Genomic DNA, 11389 nt, shown 5'->3' with positions numbered 1-11389 from the left:
AGAGACTACTCAGGTGAACAGTTTGCAGACTGGGGTAAAACAGCCTCCAGTGGAAACCAGAAGTGTGCTCCATCCAGACAAGGGGAGGCCCACTTATAGAGAGAAAGTACTTGCCCTCCTCCCTGATTGGTCCATCTTTATGCAAATGAGGAATCCAAATTTTCACAGTTGGATTAGTCCAAGTCATACTGTCCTGATTACTGTAATCCTGTTGTGATTGGTTGTTATGGAGCTGCTCTGATTGGTCAGTAAAAATGCAAATGAGGATATAGCTGTTCAACTCCAATTGGACAGGGCAGGTCTCTCCCATTGGTCAAAATACAATTCCAAGAATTCCTTTATAAGGTTCTGTTCAGGCAGGAATGTAGTACAGGAGACTTGGCAGCTCAATCTACAGTTTTTCCCTGGTATGCAGGGTGCATGCGAGGCCTCTGTAAACAATGGCTGCTAGGCTCTGGATTATGAGTTCGGGCCCAGTTAACCACGAGGAGTCCTTTCTGGCAGGTACATTCCTTCTCGGGGTCAACAGGCCTTAAGCAAGATCTGAATCTCCTTCTTCTCATTTAAAAAAATAGGTTTCCATTTGGAGTCAAGATGGGTTTAAATGTAGTCTTTGCTCCTCTATTATGTAGTTCTAATCTGTAGGAGGAAAGCTCAGACCAGGCTTTTCTTACACTCTTCCAGCTCTATCAAGGTATGTATGTGATTGTATCTATGAGCTCCTTCATTTTCCTCCTATCCCTGCTACTCACAGCCATATTTAACCCCATCTTCTGTTCTCACCTTTCTTTTAGCTGACAATATGAGTAGAATAATAATGAATTCTAAGATAACCACTCTTATATTCTCTCATTCCAAAGGATAAGACAAGCCTCTGCTGGAATAAATATCAGTCAGAGGAACTGTAATTTTTTGAGTCAATATCTTCAGTTATAAAATAAGTAAAACTTGACAAGTGATTATTTACTGCCCTGAAAAAGGATGGCTGCCAATTTCTTAGTAAATTACAAGGGCAAAGGTAGCATTGCATGTGTTTTCACATGGCTTTAAACATCTTAAATACATTGCAGGAAGACAGTGAACAAAGGTTCAAAATTTCATAGTAGTTATTTTAAGGTAGTTTTTTCCCCAATACTTCAACTTTAAAATTTAATTTTAAAACAAATACTTTTTAAGAAAAAGGCTTATTCTGGATTGTTTTCCTAATCAATAAGTAATATAACTTAGTTCAGTAAAGCTTCTAAAATTCTTTACAAACAAGAATTTTGATAGTTTAAAGCTTAAAAGATTTGGATTTATACTGATTCTCCAGGTGCTGATCTCTCAATATGATTTAGTAAAATCAATAAACATCTGTTTCTTTGATAGTTCACTTTTGACACTGTAATAGAACTGGAATTGTGGTTGGATAATTGCAAAACATCAAGTCTTCAAATATTAAAGACTGATTAAGATGATACTCTTGAGCATAAGGGCAGTAAAACATGCCGAAGGTTAAAATTTATTACCATTTTTTCATACTGATGTTTTTATGGTTTGAATATGTGTGGCCATATTTTCTTGTGGGTGTGTTACATTAATTTGGAATTGAAAAAGCAAGAAAGTAGCCTTCTTTTTCAGTCTTTAATATAGAAAGAAGAAGGAGAAGCATGAATTAGATGTGTATGGTGTGGAGCTGGAAGGTCTGGTATAAGGTGTGTTTGAAAAATACAGTGAATGTTTACATGAAAAAATGAATTACAGTAAATGAAACATTGCCATTAATTCCCCTCATTTCAAACACACTTATCCCATTGTTCTTGCCACTTTCTGAAGCAGTTCTGGAAGTCCTGTTTCGTGAGTGTCTTTACTTCATCCTCCATCATGACAACGCTCCGAGTCAGACATCTTTTCTGGTATGGCAATTTCTGTCAAATAAAAACATTACAAAAGCACAGTCAGTAACCACAAGATTGCCACGGGGTTACGAAAGTTAATTTGGGGAATGTAATCAATAATGTTGTAAAGATTTTTGTAGGGTATCCGATGGACACTTGTCTCATTAGGGAGACCACCTCAGGGATGGTGTAGATGCCTGATCACTGCACTGTACAGCTGAAGCTGAACAATAACAAATGTCAACTACACGTTTATATATTATGTATATAGTTAGAGGACGTGGAGTACAGCATTAGGAATGGAGACAGTGGAGATGTAATGGCTGTGTGTGATGTCAGAGGGGTAGTGGATGGGGGACGGGGGGTTGTCACTGTGTGAGGGATATAAATGATAAATCTCTAACTATTACATCATCTGTGCACCTGAAACTAATAAAAAAAAATTATAGTGCATCCTTATCCACCTTATTCACCAGATCTGGCACCATACGACTTCTGGTTCTTCCTCAAAGTCAAAATGACCATGAAAGGTAGACGTTTTGAATCGATTCAGGACATTGAGGCAGCCACGATAGTGCAACTAAAGACATCACAAAAGAGGATGTCCAGAATGGCTTCAGAAAGTGGCAAGAAGGATGGGATAAGTGTGCTCGAAGTGAGGAGATGTATTCTGAGGGGAATTGATGGCAGTGTGTCTTTTACTGTAATAATTTTTTTAAATTTTAACGTTCACCATATTTTTTTATCACACTTCATATATGGGTTAGCAGCATGAGTTCTGGAGTCAGCTCTGTTATAATTTATGTTAGCAGGAGATAATGCCCATGAAGTACATGGTAACCCCCCAATAAATAGCAACCATATGCTTTCATTTACTCATTTAAAAAATTTTTTTATGTAATTAGAAAGATTCTACACATTCTAAACCTATATTTTAAAAGTAACTTAGGAAATATGTTGGACATACTTAAAGGTATAAAGAATAACATAATGAATACCTGTGTATCCACCACATAGCTAAGGAAATAAAAAACATCGCTGATACTGTGTGTACTCTTCCCCAATACATCCTTCTTCACTCTCTAAAAAAGGTTGCAAGTATCTGAATTGGTGCTTTTAATTTCCAGGCATTTACAAATTGTTTTAGTACATATGTTTATGCACCTTAAAATGTAGTGTGTGTTGTATCTTTTAGAAATGTTTATTTTGAAATAATTTCACTCAGAAAAGTTTGAAGAATAGTAGGGAAATAAATCTTATATATCCTTTATCCAGATGCATCAATCGTTAACATTTTGCCTCTTCTACTATATCAGTTGTACTTGCTATCTATATGTAGACATGTGTTTTCTGAATCATTTGAGAGTAATTAGCAGATGTGTTTCTTTATCCATAAATACTTCAGTGTGTATTTCCTAAGAACAAGGACTTTCTCTGACATAGCAGCTGTATATTTATCAAAATCAGCAAGTGTAACATTGATACAGCACTATTATCTAATCCTGTGGTTCTCAGACTGCACTGAGGTGACCCACAGCCCGCAGTGAGTTCACAGGGGGATTTCTATGGGATAGTTTACATTCTAAATTCTCAAGGCAAACAAAATGAAATCTAAGACTATGCAAAACTACTTGCTCGAGATGGTTTACAATTTCAACAGTAGATGGCGCCATATCCCTGAATTTGTCATTTATTTGGGAAGCTGGGTTTTTTTGTTTGTTTTTTTGTTTTTCATGACTGTGATTAAAAAGTCAGTACAGTGGAAAAACCAATGTGCAACAGTAAATGAGAGTGGTCTTGTCCAATCTGATTCCAAGGTTTGAGAAGTTGTGCAGTGCCCAACAGGTGCACAAATCCCATTAGTAAGTAATTGTGGTTAAGAATGAAATAAAAAAATATTTTTCTTTCAATTTATGTGTTTTATTTTTTCAAATAGCAACTAAATTGTTGGGGCATAAATACTTAATAAGTTGTTTGGAGCTAGATATTTCTTGTGGCCAAGGGACACCATGAAAAATATTATTGAGCAACTGAGGGTGCCTTGAAGCAAGAATATTTAGGAAAATTTGATCTAACTCACAGTTCATATTGCAATTTCACCATTGGTCCCAATAATATCTTTTTAAACTATGTTCCCCACTCTATCATCCCGCACCCCCTGGTCTAGAGTCTAATCTAGTATCACTTAGTCGTCATAGATCTTTAGTCTTCTTTTATCTGGTATGGTTCCTCAGCTTTTCTTTATCTTCCAACATGACAGTTATTTTTAGAATATTCCTTGTTTTATGCTTGGCACATTCTTGTGATTAGATTCAGTTATATTTGGCTGGAATATCACAGAGGAGACATAATATCCTTTCAAGGGCATCATTATCAGAAGGTTAGTGATGTCGCTTTGTTCCATTTGTTAATGATGTTAACTTTAGTGGGTTAAGGTGTAAGGTAGTGTTCACTAGATTAATCCACAGTAAAGTGATTGTTTTCCCTTGTAATAGGTAATTTGTAAGAGGATTCTTTGAGATTATGTAGGTATTCTTTCTTCACTGAACTTCCACTCACAAATTTTCAGAATCCAATGATGATTCATGGCTAAAGAAATCATTACCTTGATGGATGCAAAATGGTGATTTTCTAACCCCATTATTCCTCCTACATTTATTACTTGGTATTCTACCTGAAGGGAGAGCTTTCTTTTTCTCATTCATTCATTTATTAATTTATATTAGTGTGGACTTGTATATGCTTATTTTAATCTATGAATATGGTGTTATTACTATCATTTATTTTGATGCTCAAGCTGATTCTTATGGCTTTTTGATATGTCTCCACCATTTTTCGATCACTTCCTTGCTTTCTGGCACAAGCCCTGGTTCCCTAAGTCCTTTAGTGGAGAATGGTATTTAGAAACCAAGCTCTGGGAGCTACTTATGCTCATTGATACTAAGGTGTCTGCTTTGGGCCTTTTTAGTTGACTGAGCCCCCCCAAAAATAAATTTATATACATACATGCCCATAAATCCGTGTATTAAAACAGTTCATACTGATATCCCCAATTCATTTTAGTACAACAGGGCTCATTCTAGTCTTCTCCCTTTCCATATTCATAACTCCTCTCTTCAACAGTGAGAAACTGGCTCTCATTATCTTCAGTGTATTTACTCAGTTGCTCAATCCTACCATACACAAGAAGTAGTTTCAGAATTGCTAACCCATACCATTTCAAAAAACAAACCCTTTGTATTAGAGTTCACTATTTGTTTACAGCTATTTTTTTCTTAAACTGACACATGTATTTTGTCATATAGTTTCATGTAGTATAAAAATTATGTTTAAAAGTTAATTGGGTTACTCCTTTATTCCCCTCTGGTGTGTTGATGGTTTTCATCTGAAATACAATCTAGTATTAAGTTCATTTATTCCTGTTTATACTTTCTTTTAATTTTCCCCCTTTATTAGTTGAATTTATTAATTTTTTTGAATATGTAAAATATTACTGTAGTTTCAAAAGGCAAAATGATACAAATTGGCACACTCGGAAAAGTGTCACTTTCACTCCCTATCCTACTACTCTCTTCATCTTTCCTTTTCCTTTTCTTTCCTTTCCTTTTGCCCTTCTCTGGGCAGCCAATCACATTATACCCCAGTTTATTCCTTCTTGTGTTTCTTTTTATAAAAAGAAGGCAGTTATGTGTATATTTTCTTATTTCTCTTTCTTACACGAAAGGTTACTATATGTATGCATCTGTCCTTTTGAACTTTGCTTTTTTTCACGTAACAGTATATCCCGCAAAATACCAACTATTAGGTCACAAAGATCATACTCATTCTTGTTTGTTTGTTTGTTTGTTTTTGTTCATACTCATTCTTTTATAGTTACATAGTGAGTACTCCATAGTGTGGATATGCCATGGTTTTTTCAATCACTATATTTATGGGCATTTATGCATTTTCAGATTGCTGTGGGTAAATTTCTTAAAAAGTGGAATTACTGGGTCAAAAGTAAATGGGTATTTATTTAGTTTTGTTATATACAGTATTGCCAGATTCTGTAAGGTAACATTGTGAGAATTTTTGCATCAATGTTCTCAAGTAGTATGGGAATTAAGTAATATTCTTAAGTAATGTAATTACACATTAAGTAATTTGTGCTACCCTTACCTGACTTAACTATTACTGTTATACTTGCTTCATAAAAAAATGTGGAAGTTTTGTTTCATTTTCTATGCTCTGGACTAATTTATGTGACATAATTCATACATTTGCAATAATTGGGAGAACAATGTAATCATCACTCCAGGTATCCATTTCCCAGCTTATGTACAATCTTGTTTCATCTACACCCGCCCCCTACCCCAGATTATTTTGAGGCAAATGTCTATAACATTACTTACCTTATTATGTATCTTTAGAAGGTAAAGCTCTTAATTACAAACATACCCACAAAACCACGGGCACATTATGATGGACAGAATTCCCTACAGACCAATTCTCCCACTGATAACTATAAATTCTGGAAAAAATGCAATACGACTACCTGGGGATTTCGAGGAGTAATAAAAGTCAGGCCGATGGCGGAGGGGACTGAAAAACTTGGAGAAGTGACTGGCATGAGATGAGTTTCTCCTGAGCAATACAAGACATGAGGACAGATCAGCCCTTTCTGTCTCACATATCGGTGCACAGGATTTTCGTTCTAAGCGTGTACTATACTGTGTCAGAGGACGTGAATAGTAGGCTCTCCTGTAGACCTCTACGTACTCGTCCTACTACCATCCCAAAGACTGTTTGGCAGTTTGTATTTTCCAAAAATGGCTGCAACAATATCTCCCATCCTACATGGTATTTATTTTTTATTATGGTAAAATTAAAATATATCACATAAAATTTACCATTTTAACAATTTTAAGTGTACAGTTCAGTGGCATTAAGGACATTCACTTTGTTGTACAACCATCACCAGTGTCCATCTTCAGAAGTTTTTCATCTTCCCAAACTGAACCTCTGTACCCATTAAACACTAATTCCCCATCTCCCCTACTCCTAGCCCCTGGCAACCACCATTCTACTTCTAGGCACCTGACTGCTCTAGGCACCTCATATGAGTGGAATCACACAGTATTTGTCCTTTTGTGACTGGCTTATTTCACTTAGCATAATGTCTTCAAGTTTTCCACATAATGTTCTTATAATAGGACAGACACTCCTCCCCATGAGAGGTATGTGTGTGGGGTATGTATGTTCCCTCTTCCTTATATCTGGGTGCCCTTGTGACTATGGTATAAGTGATATTATGACACTTTCAAAACTAGATAATAAAAGGCAACACAATTTCCTTCTAGTTCTGTTGGAATGCTCACTTTGGGAATCCAGACATCAACTGTGAAGAAGTCCCCAGCAGTTCGTGAAGAGGCCCACACAGAAAGGAACTGAAGCCCCCACCCCCATCCACAACCACAGCTGAGCTCCCATATGACAGCTAGCACCAACTTGCCAGCCATGGGATTGAGCCATCTTGAAAGTGCCAAGGAAAATGAAGCAAGGATGCCAGCAAGGGTAGAATGCAGCAATGAAGAATTTGTAGCAAGTAATACTCAGTAATATATACAAGTAGAAAATTGCCATTAACCCTACTAAAGAATTTGAACTCAGAGCAAGGTGCCAATTCTAGGGTACTGAAAGAGCTCAAATGCCATCTGTCTCCTATTCTTTAGATGCCAAGTTCATTTGAACCTGATGGCCTTTGTACTTAGTTCCCCTCTACCTAAGATGCTTTTTCCCTGAGCTCCAGGTGCTCCAATCATACTGATCTGGTTACTCAGGGAGGAGAGATTTTGGCACAAACCAATGTTTTCACCTATATATCCAAGTGTAGTTATTTGTACCCAAATTGTCTAATAACATGTTTATGAAAGAAAGGAGAGAAGGGAAGGAGAGAGAAGGGAAGGAAATGACAAGAAGTAGAATTACAGAAGGAAGGAACTCTCTAGTCCTATAGGACTCCCTTTTTTACCCAGCTCTCTTTAACAGTTAGGGTAAAGGTATAGCAGAGATAGTGACAAAAGTTGTGGATAACCATTAAAAAAGTAGGAACTATGCTGATTATGAGGGACAACTGAAAAAAAAAGACCAGTCTGCTGCTGATTAGTCATGCATGTTAGCAGCTTAATGCAATTTTAACATTTTGCAAAGTCCATCAAAATTCTTTACGTTCACATTTCTACAGGGTTTTGCTTTGCCATAGGGTATGTATATTTTCAGCTTTGGTAGGTTCTGCCAAACAGTTCTCCAAAGTGGCTTTACCAATCTGCACTCCCGCAAACAGTGAATGAGAGTTCCAATTGTTCCAAATTCTCATTGGCCCTCAATTTTGTCAGTCTTTTAATTTTAGCTTTCCTCATAGGTTTGTAGTAGTATCTACCAGTAGTTTTAATTTGCCTATCCCTGATGAGTAAAGAGATTGGGGGCCTTTCCATATGTTTATAGGCCATTTCCTCCTATATGAAGTGCCTGTTTAATTATCTTGCCCAACGTTTCATTGAGTTGTTTATGTTTTTTATCGATTTGTAAGACTGCTTTATGTATTCTAGGTATATATCCTTTATCAGATATATACACCTTACACAAGAATATTTATAGCAGTACTATTAGTAACAGTCAAAAACTGGAAAAAATTCGTTTGTCCAGAGTGGCAGAATGGATAAATTGTGGTATATCCTTACAATAGAACACTATATTATTGCTCTACAGTACTATACTACTGCTATGAATCTCATCAACATAATGTTGAATTAAAGAAGCTAGATACAAAAGAATATGTCCTGAATGATTCCAATTTTTTTTAAATTCAAAAACAGATAAAACTAATCAGTGGTGATAGTAGTCATGATTCTGGTTATCTTTGGTATAGTGGATGAAAAGGGGTGTAAAGAAGGTTTCTGGTCATGTTCTATGTTGTGATCTGGGTGGTGGTTACATAGGTGTGTTCACATTGTGAAAATTCATTGGACTGCACACTAATAATTTGTGCACTTTTCTGTAGTGTGTTATACTGCCATACAAAAAAAAATTTACAAAAACCATTCCTACCTAGTCTTGACCAGGGCCTAAGCACTAGAAAAGCAGACTGGGCCTGATCTTTTCCTGTGCTCAGAGTTTCTTGTGCTGTTCCTGTGATAGATATTGGTGTCCATGGAGACCAGACAGAGAATGTATGTTGGGGAATCAAAGAAGGGATTGGAGCCTAGAGAAGCAGCACGTGTGACAAAGGAACAGACACTCAGCAGGCGTCTTCTCCCCCCTGTACTTTCAGATCCCGAACTCAAGCTACAGCCAGTTCCCTGCTAATGCAAATATCCCCCAATGACAATTGTGACAACGATTGCTTGTCATAACTTACTGGAAATCCACCCCATAACTAGCCCCAGTCCATCCTCTCCATTACGTTTTACTCGGCACAGTGGGAAAGTTGGCCGGGCAGAGACCATAGAAATGGCCTTCTCTGGATGAGACAAACTAACACGTCACTACCTAGAGGTCACTTATATGGTAACCTGAGCTCTGAAGTGGAACCTTACGGAGGGCAAAAGCCTGAACAGGCCTTTGAGTCACAACAGTGAATGTTGAAGAGGACAGCCTTGACGCAGACACCCTTTACTTTCAGCAGAGTTCTTCAGCTCCTTGCTCAGAGCTTATTAATTCTTATTTTAAACTTAGTCACCTCACCTTATTTTCTGACTTTCTAGGTCGACAAAGAGACAATTAGAAGTGGGTGGGTGAAATTTTCTCCTGAGGGTGCACATGTGTTTAGCTTTGTTAAGTTTGAGGATTCTGGATACAAATGCATGTATGTAAGTGTTACATGTGGAAGTCTGTGTATAGCAAGGTGTTGGTGATGATGAATGAGTGTGAGGGAGCACTCGTAGATTTGCATCTTGTACATCTGTCAGTTTGTGTGTGTATCGGGTGTATTTGTATGTAAGGACATTTGTGAATGAGTTTGTCATTTCCTGTGTTTATAGACTCGTACATACGTGTAATCAGATGTAAAATATGCAAATGATCATGTACACTTATGGGAATACGTAGGAAGTATAAGAGCATTTGTGAGTCTGCTTATAAGTGTGTCTTTGAGCTAAGCTGTGAGCTCTTGTAATGGATTTATGTAGGGACAGCCCTAGGCCAAGTTTTCAAGTCATATGGTAGAACCATATGGCATTACCATTTTTGTGAGTTAAAAATGGTGAAATATTAAGTGATGTTTGTATGATTCCTCTGAATGTGTTTATGCATATACATGTGTATACATACACACATATATTCTATCTAGCCTAGCCTCTGTACCACCTTAGCATTACTCTCAGGGCTAAGGCGATGCTCACTGGAAGTATGAGACCTGGGAAGAAATTTAACATGGATCTTGAAGGAAAGATAAGATACAACAGAAATGATGAGTAAAACAACAGAAAGCTCCAATAGGGATATAACGAAAAATGAAAGTTCTTTACTCTGGGAAGCCTTCTCAAAAATCTGTTTTGTACCTACTTACCCCAAATTTGCCTCTGTCGTGGACTTCTACACACTCTGTGAATGGTCCTCTATGATTTGTCATATTGAACTGTAATTGTTACTTTAAGTGGCTGTCTTCCCCACTAGACTGATGGCAGGACCTGCGTCTCTGAAGTTCACTTATATCCTAGCACACAGCACAAAGCTTAGTATAGAATAAAAACTCAATTAATACTTGTTGAAGAATTGGATGACTAAAAGCAAGATATAAATTCTGATAAATCTGTCCACATGTGACTTTTACTCTAGCCAAGGTGTATTACTCTTGTTCTGTGCAACTGATAGACATTATGGAGAGGGGGTTAACATGCATGGAATATCATTTTTAAAATATTAATTTAAGTGATAAAAAGAATTACAGGAGTAGGGATAGTTAGTAATCAGAAGCCCTTTAGTTACCCACGTACGTAGTAATAAAAAACCTAGACTATTGCAGCAGTGGGAATGGACAGGAAAGGAATGATCAAAAAGTACAATCGAAGAAGATTCTTGGTGATAGTGAGGTATGTGAGAAATGGAGAAAGAGCAAGAAAGGGTGACTCTCAGTTTTGGAGCCTGAGTAACTATGGCAATGATTATAACACTTGTAGATATAAGGAGGCCCAAGGGTAAACAATGTAAACATTAGTGAGCTCTGTTTTGAACATGTTGCAAATTTTGAATGTGTCAGAAATGAATTGAGGGTAATAAACAAAAGAACATTCTAACCAATAAGGCCTAAAGGCAGTTAGATAAGTGACAAGAGCCCTGGCAGGTGGCCTAGGGTGTAGATACTCAAACATTCCTTCACAAAAACTCACTCAGTACTTCTGTGCCAGGCAATGGCCTAGGCACTGGGCATACAGCAGTAAATAAAACCTCGTTTCTGCCAACTTTTATACATTCCTTATCCCTGCAGGTACTTGTAAGCTCTTCTTTTGCTTACTTAAATGTAGTAAGCATCGTTA

General features: G+C 37.1%; 1 long non-coding RNA gene across 2 annotated transcripts; it reads left to right on the top strand.

The window, feature by feature from the left end:
• The first annotated feature begins 366 nt into the window (after positions 1 to 366).
• LOC308506303 lies at positions 367 to 8934 on the top strand. 2 transcript variants are annotated; one of them, XR_013994680.1, is made up of 4 exons: positions 367 to 504; positions 633 to 694; positions 1819 to 1895; positions 2354 to 3785. It is a non-coding gene; the product is annotated as an uncharacterized lncRNA (long non-coding RNA). The 2 variants fall into 2 exon arrangements; XR_013994679.1 differs by lacking the exons at positions 1819 to 1895; positions 2354 to 3785 and adding an exon at positions 7217 to 8934.
• Positions 8935 to 11389: the final 2455 nt, after the last annotated feature.

Source organism: Rhinolophus hipposideros, assembly GCF_964194185.1.
Source record: "Rhinolophus hipposideros genome assembly, chromosome: 12".
Lineage (NCBI taxonomy): Eukaryota > Metazoa > Chordata > Mammalia > Chiroptera > Rhinolophidae > Rhinolophus > Rhinolophus hipposideros.
Note: the sequence above shows the minus strand (reverse complement) of the source record. Positions and strands in the feature narration are given on the sequence as shown.